At 46.9% G+C, this 25,553-nt stretch overlaps 1 protein-coding gene across 7 annotated transcripts in view; it reads left to right on the top strand.

The window, feature by feature from the left end:
- The window catches only part of sema4ba (sema domain, immunoglobulin domain (Ig), transmembrane domain (TM) and short cytoplasmic domain, (semaphorin) 4Ba), a 401,715-nt gene that overhangs the window by 176,143 nt on the left and 200,019 nt on the right, over positions 1–25,553 (top strand). For all 7 annotated transcript variants that reach the window (XM_078241521.1, XM_078241528.1, XM_078241520.1 and 4 more), the window contains one exon: positions 6,765–6,871. The gene's annotated coding sequence lies outside the window, so the exon portion shown is untranslated. The remainder of the gene's footprint in view (positions 1–6,764; positions 6,872–25,553) is intronic.

Raw genomic sequence — 25,553 nt, 5'->3', positions numbered from 1 at the left:
ACTCAGGTCCCTGGCGCTGTGAGGCAGCAGTGCTAACCGTGTGTGTGTGTGTGTGTGTGTGTGTGTGTGTGTGTGTGTGTGTGTGTGTGTGTGTGCGCGTGTGCGTGTGCGTGTGCGTGTGCGTGTGCGTGTGTGTGTGTCCCCTCAGCGTGGCCCTGAGCAGTTTTCTTTGTACATTGTGTTTTTCTTTCAGTGAATGCTGATTCTTTTATAACTCTGTTAACAGTTTTATTGAACTGCACCTTTTTGTTATTCAGTAGATTTGTAGAACGCTGTAGGAAATATATTGATTGACCACAAAGCAGCTAGTGTACAATGAAGGGGAAGTTATTAATAGGGTGCGGTGTCTTCAAACCTATATGTAGATTTTGATGCTGAAGGAGACTGCAGAGAGGGGAGAGGCTGTTGGATGGCTCAATATCTGACATCTAGACCAGGCACGTCTTGGGAGACAGCTGGCCTCAGCCTGGTGACTAAGGGTTTTGGCTTCATTTGGAAGAGAAAATCCACTTCACCTCCAAATGGTTTGAAACAGGTCTTGTGCTCACATAGCCCTGATAGATACTCATTCACAGCACCGTACAATGTTGTGGAAGGGGTCGGCTTAGCTCAGTTGGTTGGACAGCAGGTTAGTGATGCCAGAGTGAGCTGTTTTGGGCCCCTTATCTAAGGAAGGATGTGATGGCCTTGGAAAGGGTCCAGAGGAGGTTCGCAAGAATGATCCCTGGAATGAAGAGCTTGTCGTGTCAGGAACGGTTGAGAACTCTGGGTCTGTACCCGTTGGAGTTTAGAAGGATGAAGGGGATCTTGCTGAAGCTTACAGGATACTGTGAGGCCTGGATAGAGTGGACATGGAGAGGATGTTTCCACTAGCAGGAAAAACTAGAACCAGAGGGCACAACTTCAGGCTAAAGGGATGACCCTTTAAAACAGAGATGAGGAGGAATTTTTTCAGCCAGAGAGTGGTGAATCTGTGGAACTCTTTGCCGCAGAAGGCTGTGGAGGCCGGGTCATTGAGTGTCTTTAAGACAGAGATAGATAGGTTCTGGATTAATAAGGGGATTAGGGGTTATACAAAGAACAAGAACAAAGCACAGGAACAGGCCCTTCGGACCTCCAAGCTTGCACTGTTCATGTGTTCCTAACTAGACCATCCGTTTGTATCCCTCTATTCCCAGTCTGAGGGGTTATGGGGAAAAGGCAGGAGAGAAAAATATCTGCCATGATTGAATGGCGGAGCAGACTCGATGGCCGAGTGGCCTAATTCTGCTCCCATGTCTTATAGTTTTATGGACACCAACAGCGCGGGTTCGATTCCCGTAGCGGCTGAGGTTGTTCATGAAGGCCCGCCTTCTCAACCTTGTCCCTCGCTTGAGGTGTGGTGATCCTCAGGTTAAATTGCCACCAGTCAGCACTTCCTCTCAAAAGGGACAGCAGCCTTTGGTCATCTGGGACTATGACAAGTTTACCTTTATAACATTGTGGAACCACTTCACAGCTGGAAATGGTGCAAACGGAACTAAGTGGCAGTAGGCCGCATTAGGAGACAAGACAGGTGACCGAACACTTGGCCAACGAAGTAAGTTTGCACAGAGAAATTAAAAGGCAGAGCAGTTTAAAGAGAGAATTCTAAAGCTGAGGGCACAATTGCTAATTGTGGTTGGGAAGGAAGTGGGGGGATAGACAAGAGGCCACAGTTAGAAAGTCCAGGGGCGGCAAGGTGGCACAGTGGTTGGCACTGCTGCCTCACAGCACCAGGGCCCGTGTTCAATTCCAGCCTCAGATCACTGTCTGTGTGGAGTTTGCACATTCTCCCCATGTCTGCGTGGGTTTCCTCCGGGTGCTCCGGTTTCCTCCCACAGCCCAAAGATGTGCAGGTTATGTGGATTGCCCCTTAGTGTCCAAAGATGTGTAGGTTAGGGGGATTAGCGGGATAAATGTGTGGTTAGATGCGGGGTAAGATGTTCTGATGGAGAGTGAGTGCAAACTCGATGGGCCAAATGGCCTTCTTCTGCACTATAGGGTTTCTATAATTCTAGAGGGACCCTGGGATCTCTCAGGGCGTTCATCCATTCTGGAAGCACGTGTATAGATGTTGATGTTCACTGTCAAAGTTCTCAAAAGATGGGCAGCACAGTGGTTAGCACTGCTGCCTCACAGCACCAGGGACCCGTGTTCAACTCCAGCCTCAGGTCACTGTCTGTGTGAAGTTTGCACATTCTCCCCATGTCTGCATGGGTTTCCCCCGGATGCTCAGGTTTCTTCCCACAGTCCAAAGATGTGCGGGTTAGGTGGATTGACCATGCTAAATTGTCCCTTCGTGCCAGTGGGATTAGCAGGGTAAAAATGTGGGGTTACGGGGATAGGGCTTGGGTGGGATTGTGGTCAGTGCAGACTCGATGGGCTGAATGGCCTCCTTCTGTACTGAAGGGATTCTATGACCAGTGGTGGTTTGGCCAGTTGTACCAGCACCTCACAAGTCACCAGCTTCAGGAGGGAAGGAGAGAGCAAAGAAAACAGGGACAACAAATTAGAAGAAAATGAGAAGGTTGATTGTGGATTTATTTACACAGTTGGTTGTGTTCAAAGCTAGATTAATCTGGCCAGAGCTTTGTGTCCATCCTCAATGGCAGTGTTTGCATAATGTGGAAAGATATGAAGCAATGGGTGGGTGATGTACTTAACAAAAACTGCAACAACTCAAATAGTTAAGACGGAGATTTCAGCTGGGTTCATGTGTCACCATCAGGGAGATTGTGATGATTTGGTCCACTTCACTCCCAAATGCTTGGAAACAGGTAGCTGACACTGAGGAAATAGGAATTATTCTGTTTCCATGCCTGGAATCATAGAAGAATCCCTACAGTGCAGAAAGAGGCCATTCGACCCATCAAGCCCACACTGACAGCAATCCCACCCAGAACCCATCCCCGTAACTCCATGTATTTACCCTGCTAGTCCCCCTGACACTAAGGGGAAGTTTAGCGTGGCTCAAACCATTTGGGGGATGAAGTGGAAATGGCTGGGATTCTCTGGTGTCAGATTCCCCGCTCCCGCTGCCAGCGAGAATGGAAAATTTGGCGCTCAGCCAAAACGCCATTCAGAGCAGTGGGACTGGAGAATCCCAGCCACGGGCGCGGGTCGGAATTCTCCTACAATGTGTTTTTGTGATGTTGATTGAGGAATAAGTATTGCTCGGGGCACTGGGGAAAACCCCCCCCCTGCTTTTTGAATAGTGCCATGTTGATGATGAAAATGCACACGGGGTACAAAATGTGAGAAGGTCCAGTGGAAAGGATCTCGACCCAACTTTTCACCCAGCTTGTTTGATTCACTGGGCAACCTGAATTGTAAAATATCGCACTGTGTCTAATGGAACCGCTCCTATCAGGACAGCTCTGAATCAGGGAATCAGCCCAATTACACATCCTGTTTAACACAACAATAACTTATAAAGCACCCGTAATATGGTGAAATGCCCCTTGGCACTTCACAATAGTGTTATCAATTTGACACCGAGGCTTAAAAGGAGATATTTGGACAGTTTGCTTTTTATTCATTTGTGGGACATGGGCGTCACTGGCTGGCCAGCATTTATTGCCCATCCCTAGTTGTCCGAGGGCAGTTGAGAATCAACCACATTGCTGTGGCCCTGGAGTCACATGTAGGCCAGACCAGGTAAGGACAGCAGATTTCCTTCCCTAAAGGACATTAAAGTTTATTTATTAGTCACAAGTAAGGCTTACATTAACAATGAAGTTACTGTGAAAATCCCCTAGTGAACCAGATGGGTTTTTCCAACAATCGACAACGGTTTCACGGTCATCAGTAGATTCTTAATTCCAGATATTTTTTATTGCATTCAAATTCCACCATCTGCCGTGGCGGGATACGAACCCGGGTCCCCAAGGCATTAGCTAAGTTTCTGAATTAATAGTCTAGCGATAATATCACTAGGCCATCACCTCCCACAAAGTTGACCAAAAACCTGGTCAAAAAGTTATGTTTTAGGAGAGAGAGGTTAAGGGAAGGGATTCCAAATCTTCGGCCCAGTCAGTTGAAACTATGGCTGCCATTGAGAAGTGATTAAAATCGGACAGGAGGCCTGAATTGGTGAAGTGCCGAAGTCTGGATTGGAGGAGGGGTTTTTTTCATTCATGGCCAGGCCAGCATTTGTTGCCCACTTCAACCGAGTAGCTTGCTAGGAGGCCATTTATTGCTATGGGCCTGGGGTAACTAGATAAAGGCGGCAGGTTTCCTTCTCTAAGGGAGCTTAGTGAATCAATCAATTTTTACAACAATGGTTTCGTGCACGGTCACCATTGTTGACATCGAATTTCAGATTTTTAAAATTAACTCAATTGAAATTCCACCAGCTGCCATGATGGGATTTGAACCCATGCCCCAGAGCATTAACCTGGGCCACTGGGTTACTAGTCCCAAGCCATTACCACTCCGCCACCGTCTCCCCTGAGAAATAGGGAGGGGTGAGTGTTATGTATGTTGGGGCTTGCCCCTTTAAGGGAATGGCTCAGGTACCCCGGGACTCAAGCTTGCTTGAGCTTACCTAGCCAGTCTTGTGCTGACTGTGCTAGGATACTGATGTGTTAATAATGTGTTCCAGTTAGTTTACTGCCGCTGACCTCGTGATCTTTTATTAGTCTCTATACCAGATTATGGGCAGAATTTGAAAACTCGGGTGAGATTTTTGAAATGGCGGTATTGCCAGACTGGGAACCAGCACAAGTCGGCAAGTACAGAATAGCGTTTGCTCTCATGTTCTGCCAGTGACCATCAATTTACTCACTGAAACTTGGACAAAGAGTTTGACTGGAAGGAAAGTGGAAGAGATGCCAATGACCAGAAGAGGTGAACAGGTGCAGGAAGTTGAGACAATGCCGGGAACAGGAGGGGACTAATGGTACTACATTAGCCTCGCTCATGTATAGTCAAGAACATGATTGTGACCTTCAGCTGAAAATTTGCTTTATTCACTGTGGCCAATGCTCCAGCACCCGCTGAGATAATTGGAGCTGTGTGTAAATTGCTGAGGTTAATTAGAGGTCAGCAAATTGTTTGAAGGTTACAGGCAACAGATTTGAAGAATCAATGGTGTCGCCAACACTGGTCAGACATATTCCTGGAGGTTTGATCTCATGACGTCCTACCTTCAACCGCCCCCAGCATTGGTCACCCAACATGCTGATCCTTGCGCTGCATGAAAATGGAACCTAACCATTCATTATCCAATTCCTGTCAGACAGTGAAACAACCTTGTTTTCCCATATGTCCAATAGTTTCACAGCGACAGTAGTAAACAAAAAAACATTCGAAGAATTTTTAAAGACACACATTATTGAATGCAGCCGTGTTTTTCTCTCCTGATTGCCAATTCGCAGAGACTCCAGGGAAGTCTTGGAGAATTGCCAACCCTAAAAACCAAGAAAAAGTTTCTTTTTGTTTACAAACTGTGTATCTGCAGCCAAGTGTGACATCTTGGGGATAACTGATCTCCATGTCACAAATAACTAGTGATATCCAATGGTAAACCACTTGATTAGGACAGGACTCCAAACCCACTGCAATGTGCTCGATTCTGAACTGCCCTCTGAAATGGCCGAGCAAGCCATTCCGTTCTACCAAACTGCTACAGACGCCAAGTGGACGGCAGTGGTTCAAGAAGGCAGCTCACTACCTTGAAGGCAACTGGGGACAGGCAATAAATGCTGGTCTCTCTCCTGCAATGCCCACATTCCATGAAAGAATTTAAAAAAAGACTTCATAAACAAGTGGGTCTGGTGGTGGAAACGGAAAGGGATGAGGGAAAATGAGTCTCATTCAAACAGCACTGCTGCCTCACAGCGCCAGAAACCCGAGTTCGATTCCCGGTTTGGGTTACTGATTGTGTAAATTCTGCATGTTTTCCCCGTGTCTGCGTGGGTTTCCTCTGGGTGCTCCAGTTTCCTCCTACAGTCCAGAAGGCGTGCTGGTTAGGTGCATTGGCCATGCTAAATTCTTCCTCAGTGTACCCGAACAGGTGCTGGAGTGTGGCGACTAGGGGATTTTCACAGTAACTTCATTGCAGTGTTAATTTAAGCCCACTGGTGACACTAATAAACTTTTAAAAACTGATAGAGACTTGAAGACAAAATCAAGGCTGACACTTCAATGCTGTACGAAGGAGCTGTCTTTCAGAGAAGATATTAAACCAGGGCTCAGTCTGTCCTCTAGAGCGGCAAAGCGGTTAGCAGTACTGCCTCACAGCGCCAGGAACTCGGGTTCAATTCCGGCCTCGGGTGACTGTCTGTGTGGAGTTTGCAAGTTCTCCCCGTGTCTGCGTGGGTTTCCTCCGGGTGCTGCGGTTTCCTCCCACAGTCCAAAGATGTGCCGGTTAGGTTGATTGGCCATGCTAAATTGCTTCTCAGTGTCAGGGTGATTAGCAGGGTAAATATGTGGGTTTATGGGGATAGGACCTGGGTGGGATTGTGGTCGGTGCAGACCAGCTTGGCCGACTGCTCTGTAGCGATTCTATGATTCTATGATTTTTCCCCGAACAGAAAGCTCTTGTCCTGATTATACTGGATGAGTGTTTGTGTTTGAGATGCTGACTCTGAGGAATTTGAATGTTTTACTGAGATGACATTGCCTCCGAGACAAGGCACTGTGTATTCCAAACACTCTCTGCACTGGGGAAGCAGAATATAATTGCAACGATATTGTCAACCGATCATTCCAAAAATTGCCACCTTTTCATCTTTGTTTAGAATTTCTCCTGCGGTGAAAATAAATGTACAACATCATGAGGATCTTGACAGTCGTTCTAGGGAGTCGTAGAGCAAGACAAGAAAAGGAAAAGAGCTGTCAATAAAAGGTTAGTAGCAGAAAATATTCCACCCTTGTTTTGTCTCTCCCCGTATCATGTTTTTCTTTTAGTTTCACTGCTACTTGTAAATGGAATTGTCCACATATCTGTCTGTGTGCTCCCACGCCATATCAGGCAAAAGTCAAGTTGCCATAGTCCCAGATGACCATAGACTGCTCTCCCCTTTGATTTAACCTGAGGGTCATCACACCTCAGGCGAGGGGCAAGGTTGAGAAGGTCGGTCCTTCATGAATAACCTCAGTCCTCCATTTCAACATTCTGGGAATTGGCCAAAGACGGAATCACAGACCAGAGGCTGGGAATCCTGCAGTGAGTAACTCGCCTCCTGGCTCTCCAAAGCCCGCCCACCATCTACAGGGCACAAGTCAGGAGTGGAACGGAATATTCTCCACTTGTCTGGATAAGAGCAACCCCCACAAAACTCAAGAAGCTCCATTCAGCAGCCTGCTTGATTGGCACCCCTTCCACATTCACTCCCTCCACCACCAACAAACAGTGACGGCCGTGTGTACCATCTACAAGATGCACTGCAGGAACTCATCATGGCTCCTTCGACAGCACCTTTCAAACCCATGACCGTGACCATCCAGGATGGTGGTGCCCAAGACATTGATCTCAGTTGACTGGTAAACTGGGAATTTTTTTCTAGTAGACCCCCATCCAAGTGAATTCCCGCCATTTGCGAGATATGCAATATTGCGAGAAATGTGACTTCTCATAATGTTCAGTAAACCAGCACGTTTCACTGCACACACGGTCTGTGCTTTCTGCTTTCAGTTTCTCCGTGGAAAAGGTAAAGGTAAACTTTAACCTCTCGTGACAATTCTGTACTACCTCAATATATTTTGATTTGATTTAATTTATTATTGTCACATGTATTAGTACACAGTGAAAAGTATTGTTTCTTGCATGCTATACAGACAAAGCATACCGTTCACAGAGAAGGAAACGAGAAAGCACAGAATGTAGTGTTACAGTCATAGCTAGGGTGTGGAGAAAGATCAACTTAATGCGAGGTAGGTCCATTCAAAAGTCGTACGTCAGCAGGGAAGAAGCTGTTCTTGAGTCGGTTGGTACGTGACCTCAGACTTTGTATCTTTTTCCCGATGGAAAAAGGTGGAAGAGTGAATGTCCGGGGTGCGTGGGTCCTTAATTATGCTGGCTGCTTTGCTGAGGCAGCAGGAAGTGTAGACAGAGTCAATGGATGGGAGGCTGGTTTGCATGATGGATTGGGCTACATTCATGACCTTTTGTAGTTTCTTGTGGTCTTGGGCAAAGCAGGAGCCATACCAAGCTGTGATACAACCAGAAAGAATGCTTTCTATGGTGCGTCTGTAAAAGTTGATTGAGAGTTATACTGAGAATTACTGGCCCACTGATACAATAGAAACTAAATTACATACTTACTGTTGAACAGTTTAAAGTGGCACCAGCTGCAATAATCCTGCACAAGATGCTTCCCGTGTGTTGAAAGCAGAATGCAGTTGGCACATATTTAGAATATTTTCACAATGCAGCTTTGATCTCCAATTTTGCCCAGCCTGATGAAATGTAACTCCCAGCCACCCCTGTTGACTGCAAGAGCCTTTTGAGATACAAGTGGCATTTGCTGTAATATTGTAAGATTTTAACCTTGGGCCTCAACCCAACTCCGAATGGATAAGGATCTACAGCCAAAAACCGTCCTCAGTTATTTACATTGTTGTTGTTTTTATCCACAGACAGACAGTATAAGATTTATGTGGTTAGGCGATGTCCTAGTGATATTATTACGAGACCATTAATCCAGAAACTCAGCTAATGTTCTGGGGATCCGGGTTCGAATCCCCCCACGGCAGATGGTGGAATTTGAATTCAATAAAAAATATCTGGAATTAAGAATTTACTGATGACCATGAAACCATTGTCGATTGTTGGAAAAACCCATCTGTTTCAGTCATGTCCTTTAGGGAAGGAAATCTACCATCCTTATCTGGCCTACATGTGACTCCAGAGACACAGCAATGTGGTTGACTCTCGACTGCCCTCGGGCAACTAGGGATGGACAATCAATGCTGGTCAGCCAGCGACGCCAATGTCCCACGAATGAATAAAAAATAAATAAAAATATTGTGTATCATGTTTGAATGCCCCCGTTGGGGAAGAGGGTTGACCGCACTGGTAAAATGTATTGGGATGACTCAGAAAAGTAGATCTCAAGTCATTAAAATCTAGGCCAGAGGGACAAGGGCAGCAGATATCTGGGAACACGACCTCCTTGCAAGTTCCCCTCCAAGCCACTCACCATCCTGATTTGGAAATCTACCGCCATTCCTTCACTGTTGCTGGGTCAAAATCCTGGAGCGCCCTCCCTAACAGCAGTGTGAGTGCACCTACACCACATGGTCTGCAGCAGTTCAAGAAGGGAGCTCGCCACCACCTTCTCAATAGCAATTAGGGATAGCCTCGCCAGCGAAGCCCACATCACGAGAATTGATTTTGTGAAAATATCTTCATTAGCAGTGACGACAACCCTAAAGAGAATAAAAGCAAAATACTGCAGATGCTGGAGATCGAAATAAAAATAGAAAATGTTCTAAAAGTTCAGCAGGTCTGGCTAGAGAGAGAAAGAGTTAACATAAAGCCTAACTTCCAAATTGTCATTGTCGATGTGAGTGGAATGTCCGTCAACATAGTAGGGGTGGTAATTCATTTAAAGTAAGCAAGTTAACACTAACATTGACATTGTAAAACTGTTCATCTCCCGATGTTATTAGCAATAATTTCCAGGATAAATTGCATGAGTTAAATGGAGCCAAAACAATGGCACTTGAACAGCAAAGAACAGGACCATTTGTGGAATAGGTGATCAAATCCCTTCTCCTCTTAAGTTTACTTTTCACTCGTGCTTCAGTCCGATGCAATCTCGGCCCCAGTCAAAACTTATTTCCTTTTGAGATCTTTAAAGTGCTAACCACTGTGTCACCGTCCCTCCTTCCACCTGTGCCACTGTGCCATCCTCACTTGAGGTGGGTCAGAGAGGAATTATCTGGAGTATTTTTTTTCCCCTTACCGACTGAGTTTCTCCCTTTTTATGCCTCTCCCATTGTAATGGTGCCAAGAGCTGGAAAGTGTCTCATTGTTAAGCTCGAGTGGCCAAGAATGTGGGGCAAGTTTGATGGATCATCCAGCCTTTTCCTTTCTGTCAGTTTCATATCTTGATACATCGAGCACTTGAAAATGAGAATGACAAAGAACAACTCTGCCAGAGGCTACTAAACTTGCGTTCTTCATGGGAGGCACTTAGTTAAGCCTCATTTGTGGGGTAGACTCTTAGCCAACTTAAGGCTGTCATTATCTGATTGGATTCATGAAACCAAAAACAGTCTGGTTAATAAACTGTAACAAGCAACAAGTTCCGATGTGCATTTTGCCTTCATCCAACAATAGAGTGCATTGACACTGGTTAGTTTATTTTATTTTTTAGAAGGCACGGTTTATTCTTTCGACTGGATATTATGCTAGGACATGGGAATGAATTCCAGTTTTGGATGCCTTCCAGTTCATCAGTGCTGGTCTCTGCCAGTCCCTAAAATCAGCATGTTTAAATGTTTTGTCACACACAAACCACACTTTATCGTTTTTGAGGGCCGTGGCAATTCCATTTTTGTCTACAAGTTGACATTTTCCCTGGTGAAAATGAACGGGCGAATGACGCAGAAATGGCCTTAAAGTTGGCACAGGCTGGGAAGTTAGCTGACCTTTCCCCCAGTGTCACTGTGTAAGTTTCAGGAAATGTGCTTGTGCTGTAAGCTGGCGACCGTGGTAAAACTTCGGCTCCAATTGTCAACTCATCATTCTCAGCATCCATGTAAGGCATTGGATTTGCCTCCTCAATCTGCAGCCGCGTACAGAAAGCTAAGAGCTGCTTGAAAAACCAGTGACTGGGTTATCCCTCTAGGTAATAGTCTAATGAAGCCCATTAAATAGACATGGCCACCCAGGAAGCTAAACCACCTCGGGCTCAAGAACTTGGCTGTGCAAAACAATACAGGTCACTTAATTTCCGGCGGTTGCAATAATACTCCCACCGATGTGGAATGTGATACAAGATAGACATTTTTAATAAAAACACTGACGTTGTGGCATTTTGATGAAATATGCTGTATGGGAAGGCTCTTGTTGTTGAATGAATGTATCGATACCTCTGGGCAGCGCGGTGGCACAGTGGTTAGCACTGCTGCCTCACAATGCCAGGGACCCGGGTTCGATTCCTGGCTTGGGTCACTGTGCAGAGTCTGAACATTCCCCCCCCCCCCCCCCCCCAGATGTGCTGGTTAGGTTCATTGGCCAGGCTAAATTCTCCCTCAGTGTGCCCAAACAGGTGCCCGAGTGTGGTGACTGGAGGATTTTCACAGTAACTTCATTGCAGTGTTAATGTAAGCCTACTTGTGACACTAAAAAAATAAATTTAAAACTATTTCATGGGTAGGTTCTCTGCTTTTTTTATGGGCACTGGGCCTTTCAAAATTGCAACTCTTCAGAACCCTTTTCAACTTCTATGTTTCAATTATGTGAAATGAATTGCGGGTGAGAGAGATGGAGCAGTAATTTTGTGTTCCCTCCTGCCCATGAAACAAGGAGCCTGCATTTATTGAGTGCCCTTCACAACCTCAGAATATTCCAGAGCACTTTACAGCCAATGAAGCGATTTTGAAGTGTAGTCGCTGTTATAATGTACACGACGCAGCCATTAAGCACTGAGTAAACTCCCACACATTGCAATGTTGATAATGTCCAGATAATTTTGCTTTCTGTTTGAAACGTGGATTGAGGGATAAATATTGGCCGAGATACCGGGGGGTAACTCCCCCGCTTTTCTTCAAAAGGGTGCCTTGGGATCTTTCACACCTCATCCAAAAGACAGCATCACTGACTGTGCAGAGCTCCCTCAGTGTTGCATTGCAGTGTGTTGTGCGCAAGTCCTGGAGTGGGACTTGAACCCAAAGTCTTGTGGCTCTGAGGCAAGAAACGTACCAATGGTGGGTGTTAAGAGTCAATGATCAGGCAGGTTGACCTCCCAGGCTGGGGTAGAGTCAATGATCAGGGTAGCTGATGAGATTTAACCAGGGCATCGTCTGATGACATTTTGGCAAGCCATCTCGGCCTTTGGGCTAAGATGAGCGTAAGGTCAAGCCCAGGATGGGGTGCAGTATCTTGTCTTGTCAGCTTGGATCTTGTTTGTCTCGTACGTGGGGACCATGAATTGGATTCAATTTGAATTTGATTTTTCGGACGGAATAAAAAAAATTTCCAAAGAAGGCAAGAGCCAAACGAGCCACAGCTAACACTAACAACCAGGACCAACCCTCCAGGATGGCCGTGTGTCCCCAAGAAGCTTCATTTTCTGCACATTACTGAGAGCAGTACCGAGGAGAAAGGTCATATGGAGCATTATAAGCAAATACCCTAGATCACAGTGTATAAGTCGACCTGGTGTTTAAGGCAGCTCAGTTTTGCGATGCAAAAATGCATGTTCAGGTCTATTTTTGGTGTATAAGTCAATAACCGTGTACTCAGCTCATAAATGTATATTGAGACCTTTACTCGCATTAGGAGTTACCTTCACATTTTCAGCTCAGAAATGCATGTTTAAGGCTGTAGTCACCTAATAATGATGTGGAGATGCCAGCGTTGGACTGGGATTAAAAAAGTAAGAGTTTTAACAACACCAGGTTAAAGTCCAACATTGGACTTTAACCTGGTGTTGTTAAAACTCTTACTGTGTCACCTAATGAGTCAGTGCATGGGTTCAAGTGAGCAGTAAGGGCCATGTTCATAAGATGATGCACGGGAGTTTGCAACACGCCCACACAGAGCTTGTAAGAGATTCACATCCCTGTTTCCCCTTACGGGTGACTCTTGACTTCAGGATTATTTAAAGGACAAAATTTCACAGACAGGAGATTTGGCTCAAACACAAACATATTGTTTATTAAAATAACTCCTAACACCCTCATACAAAGAGCTCTGAACTAGTGGAAGTGACACCACACATTGCTAAATTGGTTAGTCCGATTTAAATCCTTCCCTGATTTAACTTCAATTTCCACTTAAAAAAACAAAATCACCGTGACTTATTAGATAGCCTGTAATTTTTTAAAAAGCCACAGGCAAAACTGCATTGCTTCTACCCAAACCTTCCTTAATTCAAACCCAAATGTTTATTGATTTATTAGTTTCACAAGTCGGCTTACATTAACACTGCAATGAAGTTACTGTGAAAATCCCCTAGCCGCCACACTCTGGCGCCTGTTCGGTTACACTGAGGGAGAATTCAGCATGGCCAATGCACTTAACCATCACGTCTTTCGGACTGTGGGAGGAAACTAGAGCACCTGGAGGAAACCCACGCAGACATGGGGAGAACGTGCAGACTCCGCACAGACAGCGACCCAAGCCGGGAATCGAACCCAGGTCCCTGGCACTGTGAGGCAGCAGTGCTAACCACTATGTTGTTACCCTTAAGTTACCTTAAAAACCTCAACCCCGATACCCCTCGGATTTAGCTGATAACTCACAATCGCCCAGGCACTTGGTCCTTCCTGCCTGAATTGTACGTCCACGAACCAAGGTGACTGTTCCTGAGGCTCCTTCTTGGCTGCATGGCCAATCCCTTTGTTCTTGTCCGTTTTATGATAATTAGAGTCGCACAGCGCAGAAAAGACCCTTCGGCCCATTGACAATAACTACCACTAAACCCTGATCACTTTAGATGGTTCTGGCTTCATACCCTTATGGTTCCCTTTGTTTTGATGTAAAATACTAGTTTTAGACCCACACTTTTTCCCTTCAAACAGAACGTGAAATTATACCATGTTATGATTGCTGTCTTCTAGAGGCTCCTTTACCATGAGGTTATTGATTAATCCTGTCTCATTGCACGTTACCAGGTTGAAAATAGCTTCTTCCCTGGTTGGCTCCAGAACATGCTCTAAGAAATTGTCCAGAGTACACTCTCATGAATTTATATCCCGGGTTACCATTGCCAATCCTCATGTAGATTAAAGTCACCCAAGATTATTGCAGCACCTTCCTTACAGACCCTATTGATTACTTTCTCTATACTCTGTCCCACAGTGTAACAGCTCAGGTTTAGTGAGCTGAAGGGCCTGTTCCTGTGCTGTACAGTTAGGATGCCAATAAATTGCTCCCACTCACACCTTTCCTATTTCTTATCCCCACCCAAACTGATTCTACATCTTGCTGTTTCAAGCTGGTGTCATCTCTCACCAATGACACCTTGAAGTAACGGAGCTACCCCACCACCATTTCCTAGATTCCTACACCCTTCAATATCCAGGTCCCAGCCTTGGTCACCTTGCAGCCATGTTTCTTTTTTTAAATTCATTTGTGGGAAATGGGCGTCACTGACTGCCCAGCATTTATTGCCCATCCCCAGATGCCCAAAGACAATTGAGAGTCAACCACACTGCTGTGGCTCTGGAGTCACATATAGGCCAAGCAAGGTAAGGACGGCAGATTTCCTTCCCTAAGGGACATTAGTGAACCAGATGGGTTTTTCCGACAATGGTTTCATGGTCATAGTAGATTCTTAATTCCAAATATTTTTTATTGAATTCAAATTCCACCATCTGCCGTGGCAGGATTCGAACCCAGGTCCCCAGAACATTTAGCTGTGTTTCTGGGTTAAACCACTAGCAATTAAACCACTAGGCCATCGCCTCTTCAGTTGTGTGGACAGACTGAGGAAGTTAGGATGGTTCTCCGTGGAGCTAAAGGTTAAGCAAAGGTGAGGTGTTTAAAATTAGGTGGGATTTTGACGGAGTAAATAAGGAGAAGCTGTTTTCACTGGCTGGACTCGCGGCAGAGGACTTAGATTTAAGACAAATGAAACTAAGGGAAGTGGTGGAGACTATTGTGTACACAGCAAGTTGTCTTGATTCTGACAGGAAGTTGTAGATGAATCTACAATCTGGTGGAAGCAGATTCAGTCATAACTTCCACAAGGAAATTTAACGTATATATTTGAAAAACGAGAGTTAACACGGAGGCAGGGAGAGAGCAGGGGAGTGAGACTGGTGTGATAGCTTCTTCAAAATGCTAGCACAGGAACAATGGGCCAAATTGCCTCTTTCTGTGCTGTAAAGTTCTATGTGCTATCACCTTATTTAAATGGGCATCTGATGTGGAATTGTAGCAAAAGTCTTTAGAACATGCGGGAATCGGTCTGACTCACTCATTCCAATTTCTCCCTGAGGGATTGCAGTTGATGTGAGATGTGACCTATTGCTTCAGAATCCATACCAACCATTTTTTACAGCTACAATTTAATTGAGCATTGATGGTGTCTCATTAACGCCGTTTGCTGCTTTTCCCATAATGGATGTTCAGCCTGGAGGACATTAATGGGTTCATGTCTCATTCTGATGTTGGATACAAGGGTGACATTAATTATTTTCCATTCTACAGGCCCAACTCCAATATAGTTCCTGATAATATTTGGGGTTAGATGTTACGAATTAGCCACCCAGGAGCAGAAATTCATGGCTTAGAATCCCTACAGTCTAGAAGGAGGCCATTCAGCCCATCGAGTCTGCATTGATCACAATCCCACCCAGGCCCTATGACCGTAACCCCCTCATATTTACACTGCTAATCCCTCTGACACTAACGTCAATTTAGTATGGCCAATCAACCTAACCCGCACATCTTTGGACTGTGGGAGGAAACTGGAGCACCTGGAGGAAACCCACGCAGACGCGGGGAGAATGTGCAAAGTCCTCACAGACAGTGACCCGAGGCCAGAATTGAACCCGAGTCACTGGCGCTGTGAGGCAGCAGTGCTAACCACTGTGCCACCATGCTGCCCATACCTTAGGAGTATATTGGGGCTGGTCCTAGACTTGTCTATTCCAGAGGCCAGCCCTCCCTACTTTCAACCCCCATAAACTTGTACTTATCGGGAACTCTTTTTGCCTGTATCCTAACTTGCAGCAAATCTCTCCCCCTGTTTTCAAATCGCTCCATGGTCTCACCCCTCCCTAACACTGTATCCTTCTTCAGTTCCATAAAACTCTGAGATATCTGAGCTTCTGTGCTTCCCCAATTCTGGTCACTTGCGTATTTCCATTACCTTGGGATATTTTGATTTGATTTATTTTGTCACGTATTGGGATACAGTGAAAAGTATTGTTTCTTGCGCACTATACAGACAAAGCATACCGTTCATGGAGAAGGAAATGAGAGAGTGCAGAATGTAGTGTTACAGCCATGGCTATGGTGTAGAGAAAGATCAACTTAATGCAAAGTAAGTCCATTCAAAAGTCTGACAGCAGCAGGGAAGAAGCTGCTCTTGAGTCGGTTGGTACGTGACCTCAGACTTTTGTATGTTTTTCCTGACAGAAGAAGATGGAAGAGAGAATGTCCGGGGTGTGTGGGGCCCTTAATTATGCTGGCTGCTTTGCCGAGGCAGCGGGAAGTGTACACAGAGTCAATGGATGGGAGGCTGACATAGGTGTCTTTGTTATCTAGGTGTTCCAGGGTTGAGTGCAGGGCCAGGGAGATGGCGTCTGCTGTGGACCTGTTGTGGTGGTAGGCAAACTGTAGTGGATCCAGATAGTCCAGGAGGCTTGAATTGATTTGTGCCATGACTAGCCTTTCGAAGCACTTCATAATGATGGATGTCAGAGCCACCAGGCAATAGTTATTGAGGCACGCTGCTTGGTTTTTCGTTTGTACCGGGATGATGGTCATCTTCTTGAAGCAGATGAGGACCTCAGATTGTTGTAAAGAAGGTTGAAGATGTCTGTGAATACCCCCGCCAGCTGATCCACACAGGATCTGAGTGCTCGTCCGGGTACCCCATCCGGGCCAGTCGCTTTCCATGGGTTGACCTTCGAGAAAGCTGCTCTGACATCTGCAATGGTGACCCTAGATGTATGTTCATCCAGGCTTCCAGGGTGGGGCATGTTCTCACTGACCTCTTGCTCAAAACGGGCGTAGAATGCATTGGGCTCATCAGGGAGGGGTGCGGTGGAGCCGGCGATTTTACATGCCTTCATCTTGTAGCCTATTATGCCTTGCAGACCTTGCCATAGTTGGCGGGGGTCTGTGTGGCTAGCCTGGGACTCTAGCTTGGTCCGGCACTGTCCTTTGGCATCTTTGATGGATCTCCTTAGATTGTATCTGGCTTTCTTGTATAGGGCAGGGTCGCCTGACTTGAACGCGTCAGACCTGGGACTTCGGCAAGCAGTGGATATCCCTGCTCATCCATAGTTTCCGGTTGGGGAACACGCGGATTTGCTTCTTTGGCACACAGTCTTCTACGGACTTACTAAGGAAATCTGCCATCCTTACCTGGTCTGGCCTACATGTGACTCCAGAGTCACAGCAATGTGGTTGACTCTGAACTTCCCTCTCGAATGGCCTAGCATGCCACCCAGTTCAAGGACCTTGCCAGCGACCCCACATCCCGTGAAATAATTAAAATGAGCTCTTTGCTCATAGCTATATCTGGGAAAATTCTCAGTGTGGAAGTGCTAAGTTGCAATAACTGGCAACCAGAGACTAACAACAATCATGGTTTATTAATAATATTGAGCAGCTCTTACATGCGTGTCTTCCTGCGCCCACGGGGTCGGCACGGTGACACAGTGGTTAGCACTGCTGCACCACAGCGCCAGGGAGCTGTGTTCGATTCCCGGCTTGGGTCACTGTTTGTGCGGAGTCTGCACATTCTCCCCGTGTCTGCGTGGGTTTCCTCCGGGTGCTCCGGTTTCCTCCCACAGTCTGAAAGACGTGCGGGTTAGGTGCATTGGCCGTGCTAAATTCTCCCTCAGTGTATCTGAACAGACGCTGGAGTGTGATGACTGGGGGATTTTCACAGCAGCTTCATTGCAGTGTTAATGTAAGTCTACTTGTGATACTAATCATAACCTTTATAACTTTACAAACACGTGATCCTTTTTGTACCCACGCCATCCCAGCATCCACATGACTACCTGATCTACATTTTGAGTTGGGACAGCCATTAGCACTGAAGTATAATGGTGTAAGACACAACAGTCACAGAGCATCAACTATTTATTACATGCTAACTGGAACAAGGCTAACAACATGTAACATTGTGAATAGTGCTGATGGGCTGCTGTAGCTGTCACAAAGCCCATTGTGTCTTTTCCCCCGACGCCCTCCTTTTAAAAAAAACAAAGTCCATGTGTAGACTCTTTCATCACTTCGTCCTTGAACCTTGTATTTAGCTTACTTGGGCACCCTGATTATGTGATTGTGTCAGTTGGCTGCACTTGAGATACACTTGGGTTGGTGTCCTCAGTGTGCATGGCGTCAGGCAAGCTGGCGTTGTATCCCGTGGCTGCAGGGCTTGGTGCACTGGCCTCTGGAGGGCGCTCCATTGCCATTGGTGCAGGGGCCTGGGGTAGCAAGCCGGATGCCTGGGGCACTATGGTGGTTAATGGTGGCGGTTTAAATACCTACAGTAGGTGACGCCGGTTTCTTATGTAATGAGCACTGTCCTGGGCAACAATAGAGCTGCCTGCAGTGAGGCAACTCTGAGTACCAATGATGGCTTGTCGTGGCTGCATGTGGCCTGGATCCTGACCGTTTGACCAGGGTCTAAAGGACTGAGTCTATCATCATTGCGATCATCATACCACTTTCCCTGTTGTCACCACTTCATGAGGGCAGCACTTGCATTGTTTCCCAGTACCGGTTGTAGGAGCGCCTTGGCAATGGGACTGGTGGTTCTGGAGTTCCTGGAGGACATTGTGCTGACAAGGGCAGGCCCTGTCTCCGCATATTTCACAGGCTGAGGAGTGCAGCATAGATATCTGTGTGTTCCTGGGCACACTCCTCAAGTAGGTGCTTGGCTGAGCATGCCACCCATTCTGCCTGGCCATTATTCTGTGGGCATAGGGAATTACTCTTAATGGGCTCAAAGTCCCATGTGTGTGTAAAGTCCCTCAACTCCCTGGAGACAAACTGGCGAGTGTTGTCCGCCATTATCCTCCGAGAGATGCCATGTGTGCTGACACGTCTCTTGAGCTTGCATATGGCCGTGTTGCTCTTCATGTCTGGCCAATTTCGAACCAACCAGAGCACGAGTCAATTAGGTTCAAGTGCTGTTTACCATTCCATTCGAAGATATGGGCTGAGATGCCCATATCTTCTGAGTCCTGAGATGCGTAGGTTAGAGAGATTAGCGGGTAAATGTGTAGGGATATGGCGGTAGGGCCTGGGTGGGATTGTGGTCGGTGCAGACTCGATGGGCCAGATGGCCTCTTTCTGCACTGTAGGGTTTCTATGATTCTATTCTATGATTCTATATCAGCCACTGTGAAGGACCATGGGAGATCCAGGACCTCATGTCGGTGCGGTGGTTCTTTGGCTTGATGCAGCTTGAGTGTGCTGCATGGTGCACAGCTGGAAACCTCCCTCTCCATGCCCACATAGATCAAGGGCCAGTATTGGGATTCCTTTGCCCTGTACCTGGTTGCCTGGGGGTGGTTGGTTAGCTTAGTTAGCTGGATGGCTGGTTTGTGACAGAGCGATGGTACAACGCGGGTTCAATTCCTGTACCGACTGAGGTTATAGAATCATAGAACCCCTACAGTCCTGAAGGAGACCATTCGGCCCATCAAGTCTGCACCAACCACAAACCCGCCCAGGCCCTATCCCCATAACCCCACATATTTACACTAGGTCAATTTAGCATGGCCAATCAACCTAACTTGCATGTTGTTGGGCTGTGGGAGGAAACCAGAGCACCCGGGAGAAGCCCGTGAAGGGGTTATGCATGAAGGCCCCACCTTCTCAGCCTTGCCCCTTTGCATGAGGACTCGTTTCCCCCAACTTAAAGCATCACCAATCAGCTCTCCCCCTCAAAAAGGGGGAAAGCAGCCACTGGCAACTTTCCTTCATTCAGTTCACAAGGTGCCCAAGGTGTAGTTGCTGGTACCTCTGCAGAGAGGTGGGAAATGACGAATCATTGGCCATATCAGTCCACCTTGTACGATTAGCTCCTTGCTCATAGAGAGGAATGTGCGCAGATTGTGGAGAAGCTCCTTTTGAAAATTCAGGCCAGCCTTTCATAATGATGTGGGGAGCTGCTGGCATGTGAGATCCGCCTGTAGGGCATCCTAAAGTTCCTCGATTTGATGAGATTAGAGGACCTGAATGGTCATGATGTCAATATCCTCCTCATGGTCTGCCTGGTCAGTGGTGGGGTAGGAATGCTCTGGAAAGAGCATCAGCAAGATGCACGCTTACCGTGCTTGTGGACAACACTGAGGTTGTAGCACTGTCATCATGCAGATGCAGTGTGAAGAAGCTTTATGAGAATAGATAAAGTGGCTGATGAACAGTTTCAACACTGACAGGACAACCATAGATGAAGTCCATCACTCAAACCAGCCTCCCATCCACTGACTCTGTCTACACTTACTGCTGCCTCAGAAAAGCAACCAGCATAATGTTGGACCCCACGGACCCCGGACATTCTCTCTCCCACCTTCTCCCGTTGAGAAAAAGATACAAAAGTCTGAGGTCACGTACCAACCAACTCAAGAACAGCTTCTTCCCTGCTGCCATCAGACTTTTGAATGGACCTACCTCGCATTAAGTTGATCTTTCTCTACACCCTAGCCATGACTGTAACACTACATTCTGCACTCTCTCCTCTCCTTCTCTGTGAACATTGTGCTTTGCCTGTATAGCGCATTTGCACTGTACATCACTACATGTGACAATAATAAATCAAATCAAAGTCATGAAATTTGGGGCAGGCGAAGACTAAAGCAAGGGGTTCCTTCGCGATCTGGGCATAATGAGTCTCAGTGTCAGGTGAGGGCTCTTGTTGTTAAGGCTAATGGTCTGCCATGCTGGATTCAGACTGCTCCAAGTCTGTGCTGGGAAGCATCTACTGACTGGAGTGCAGGAGCTCGAACACCGAAGTATAATAGCATCGGAGGAGCTGAGAATGCCTGCTTGAGCTTGTTGTACACAGTTGTATGGTGCCTCTGCCAACACCATTCAACATCTTGGTGGAGTAGCTAATAAAGGGGTCTGCTGACCTTACTTAGCATGGAATAAACTTGGGAGGATAATTTGTCATATCAAGGAAGCGGTACAAGGTGTGTTTGTGCTCAAGAGTGGACACCTGTCCTACAGACATTATCTTGTCTGGACCTGGCTTCACCCCACCAGCTGCGAGTAAGTGACCCACATTGAGAACCTTGTTGATCCTGAATCTGTGGTTAGCAGGGTTGAGCTTTAACTGTATGGTCCTGATTCTGTCGAGGACTAAACAAGTCCTCGACATGTCCTGCAACATGTTCTTGCATTGTGCGAGCCAGGGCCGCGATGTCACTGATGATGATTCCGCAGGATTGTCCTGTAAAGAGTTGCTCCGTACAAGATTGGGAAACTACACTGCCAGTGGAGATCCCATCGGGCAACGGAGGAAATGGTATCTGCCTAAAGAGATATGAATGTAGTGAGTTTTGAGGATTCCACATCCAGTGGAATTTTCCAGAATCTGATATTGAAGAGCTTGGTGGTGGACATGTCAGCTATAATCTGTGCAACCATCTTCATTGGGTGATGAGGACTAAGCAGTGCCCTATTGAGGTCAGCTGGGTCGATGGAGACCTTGACTATGCTGTCTTTCTTTACTGCAGCCCCCATTGTTGGATCGCACTCTGTGGCCCCGTCTATGAGGGATACACCCAATCACAGTAGAGTGGTTTTGGAGGCACCGCGTCATGGTTACTATGTTTTTTTATTCATTCGAGGGACATGGGCGTTTCTGGCTGGCCAGCATTTACTGCCCATTCCTAGTTGCCCCTTGAGAAGGTGGCGGTGAGCTGCCTTCTTGAATCGCTGCAGTCCACGTGCTGTGGGTTGACCCACAATGCCGTTAGGGAGGGAATTCCAGGATTTTGACCCAGCGACTGCGAAGGAACAGCGATATATTTCCAAGTCAGGATGGTGAGTGGCTTTATTTATTTTATTTATTAGTGTCACAAGTAGGCTTACATTAACACTGCAATGAAGTTACTGTGAAAATCCCCCAGTCGCCACAGTCCAGTGCCTGTTCGGGTACACTGAGGGAGAATTTAGCATGGCCATTGCACCTAACCAACATGTCTTTTGGACTGTGGGAGGAAATTGGAGCACCCAAAGGAAACCCACGCAGACACAGAGAATGTACAGACTCCACACAGACAGTGACCCAAGCTCTGAATCGAACCTAGGTCCCTGGCGCTGTGAGGCAGCGGTGCTAACCATTGTGCCACCCATTTAGTAGTTTTGTTATGAAGCTTATTGCACAAGTTGGAATGACTCACTATAAGCAATAGCATATTTTTGTGTGCATTTATATCGGCATACATTTCCTTTCTTTAAACACAAAATACTGCGGATGCTGGAATCTGAAACAAAAACAGAAAAATGCTGGAAAATCTCAGCAGGTCTGACAGCATCTGTGGAGAGAGAATAGAGCCAACGTTTCGAGTCTGGATGACCCCTCCCATCAGGGTTCTGACGAAGGGTCATTGAGACCTGAATCATTGGCTCTACTCTCTCTCCACTATTTCCTTTCTTTGCTCATTCACAGATGTAGGCATCACTGGCTAGGCCAGCTTGGAGGGGAACTTGCAGGTGGTGGTGTTCCCTTGTCGTTCGAGATGGAAGTGGTCCTGGGTTTGGAAGGTGCTGTCTAAGGATCTTTGGTGAATTGCTGCAGTGCATCTTGTAGATAGTACACACCGTCGCTCCTGAGTGTTGGTGGTGGAGGAAGTTGATGTTTGTAGATGTGGTGCCAATCAAGCGGGGCTGCTTTGCCCTGGATGGTGTCGAGCTTCTTGAGTGTTGTTGGAGCTGCACCCATTCAGGCAAGTGGGGAGTATTCCATCACACTCCTGACTTGTGCCTTGTGGATGGTGGACAGGCTTTGGGGAGTCAGGAGGTGAGTTACTTGCTGCAGTATTCCCAGCCTCTGACATGCTCTTGTAGCCACTGCGTTAATGTGGTGAGTCCAGTTGAGCTCCTCTTCATTTGTCCTGCTCTAGGGAAGTGACCGGCTGTGATGGGACTGGTGGCAGACACATGCTGCCGTCACTTAGATCTGCAGCATTTCACAAAAATGGTTCCATTTTTCACATTTGTCACAGCGTTTACAAAGCGTCAAACGTGCAGTTCTGTTCTGTGAGTGATGGCTGCCACAGTTGGTGCTCTGTACCGCAAAAACTCTTTGCTGCTTCTTTCCAGCGGCTCATTCAGCGTAAGCTGCAAATGGCAGATTCCAACGTTAGATCTTTCTGGCGAAGAAGCTGTTTTCAGGAAACATCACTATGGATCCCACGCACACACATCGATCTCTCACAAGTGCATCAATGGCAGTGCCATACGCACATTTCTTTGCCTGGATCTTTAGAGTCGCCATGTATGATTGAATAGATCCATTGAGTTTTTTGGTTGGTTGGATTGAATGCATGGCTATCCAGTTTGATGTTCTTCACTGCCATGCATATATACGTGAACTATTTAGCAACATCTCAGGGTCCTCCTTCTCATCCTCCATTTGAAAAACAAAAGGCTTAAATTTCTCAACCAGCTCGGGGCCCGTTGAGTTTAAGAGTTGGCGCCTGTTTTATTCTTTGATTTGTCTGATAGACCAGCACGGCAGCACAGTGGATGCACCACTCTCTTTCCAATTTTGTCCAGTTTTCTGTGACAGTTTCATCAAACACGAGCAGGTTGATGCGACAAAGTCCCTGCGCCATTGTCCTGGTACATGGGGCAGTGCCAGGGTGTGACCCCAGTGGGAACCTCATGGGGGAGGGGATGGGGGGGTGGGCCATGTGTGTGTAGTGGGGAAGAAAGAGGGAGGGAGATGCTGGCAATGACTGTTGGTCGTGATAGAGTGCTGACATTGATCTCGGGGGCGGGGGTGTAGAAGAGGGAGGGGACAGTAGGAGGCAGTTTTGATCAGGGTGAGGTCGGGGGTGGAGGGAGCCCCTGAGGCCACCATGGTGGCGTGGGGAAGAGCTTAGAATCATAGAATCCTACAGTACAGAAGGAGGCCATTCGGCCCATTGAGTCTGCACCGACCCCAATCCACCCTATCCCCGTAACCCCACATATTTCCCCTGCAAATCCCCTGACACTAGGGTCAATTTAGCCTAGCCAATCAACCTAACCATCACATCTTTTGGACTGTGAGAGCGAACCGGAGCACCCGGAGGGAACCCAATCAGACACAGGGAGAACATGCAGACTCCACGCACACGGTTTGCTTATTTCTTATTCTGATTGGGGCGCCCTTTAAAAAAGGGGGTACATCTTTAGTGCAACTGGCTTTGCCGGTGTTTTTGAGCCCCGCCCTCAAAACGACGGTGTGAAATACACATGACTCCCCCACGTTTTTCTTTTGACGAAGCGCCATAAAATCTAGCAAGAAATTCTGCTTGTTTCTCTGGAGAGAAACAAGCCCGATTTCAGTCAGTTCCTGACACCTTGGGCGGAACTTTCCTGTGCTGTCCGCCACGGGAATCGTAGCGGGCAGGACAAAATCTGGCAGACCAAGCAAAGGTCCGTTGACCACGGGTGGGAATTTCCTGTCTTGGGGTGAGCGGGGATGGAAAATCCCACCCTTTGCTATTTTTTTGGTAAGGTTCCGTCCCGGGTCGAAGTACTGGTGACCAGGGACTCGCAACAATCGAGGTTTATTAACAATACCAAGCTGTTCCCTCATGCTATGTGTCTGCCCATGCCCAGGGCAGCTTGGTATTGTTCCCCCACGCTACATTCACGTGACCCTTTTTGTACCCATATCATCCCACCCTGTCTACACCCGACAAGGAATGACTAGGCCCCTTTAATTCTGCAGATTCCTTCATTTGTGTGTTCAGCTTGCCCACATAAGGTTAGTTCATAAACGGTTGTTTTGACTTTGCTTGACTCTTTTAACTTGTTCCAACTTGTTGTCCTGTGCTGTGTTGATAATCAGGGTGAAGTGCGGACACACCCGATTGGAAATAACATTGTGTAACGTGGAGGTTCTTGTGTTTTGTTCCTTATGAAGTGATGTTTACCCAGGTAAAATGGCAGTGATGAGTACATGCTTTCTCAGAGTTAGCGTGATTTATAATTTGCCTGGGAAGGAGTAGGTGGGTGAAACCTCACAGCTGTGAGTGAGTATGATTTAGCGCAATAATATCACACCAAATCACATGAGGGCAGCACAGTGGTTAGCACTGCCAGGGACCCGGGTTCAATTCCGGCCTCGGGTCTGTGTGGAGTTTGCACATTCTCCCCGTGTCTGCGTGGGTTTCCTCCCACTGTCCAAAGGTGTGCGGGTTAAGTTGATTGGCCATGCTAAATTGACCCTTAGTGTCGGGGGATTGGCAGGGTAAATATGAGGGGTTATGGGAATAAGGCCTGGGTGGGATTGTAGTCGATGCAGACTCGATGGGCCGAGTGGCCTCCTCCTCACTGTAGCGATTCTATAATCAAACCACAGAATAAATTGAAGACCCTCAACCGTCATCCTTTGAAATTCCGGTGGGGTCTGTCCGTTGCAATTCCAGTTGGAAACAAAAGAGCATATTGCGATCATTTCCAAACCCGCAAGTGTTTTCCAAATCATTGG

This window comes from Mustelus asterias, chromosome 24, assembly GCF_964213995.1.
Source record: "Mustelus asterias chromosome 24, sMusAst1.hap1.1, whole genome shotgun sequence".
Taxonomy (NCBI): Eukaryota; Metazoa; Chordata; class Chondrichthyes; order Carcharhiniformes; family Triakidae; genus Mustelus; species Mustelus asterias.
Note: the sequence above shows the minus strand (reverse complement) of the source record. Positions and strands in the feature narration are given on the sequence as shown.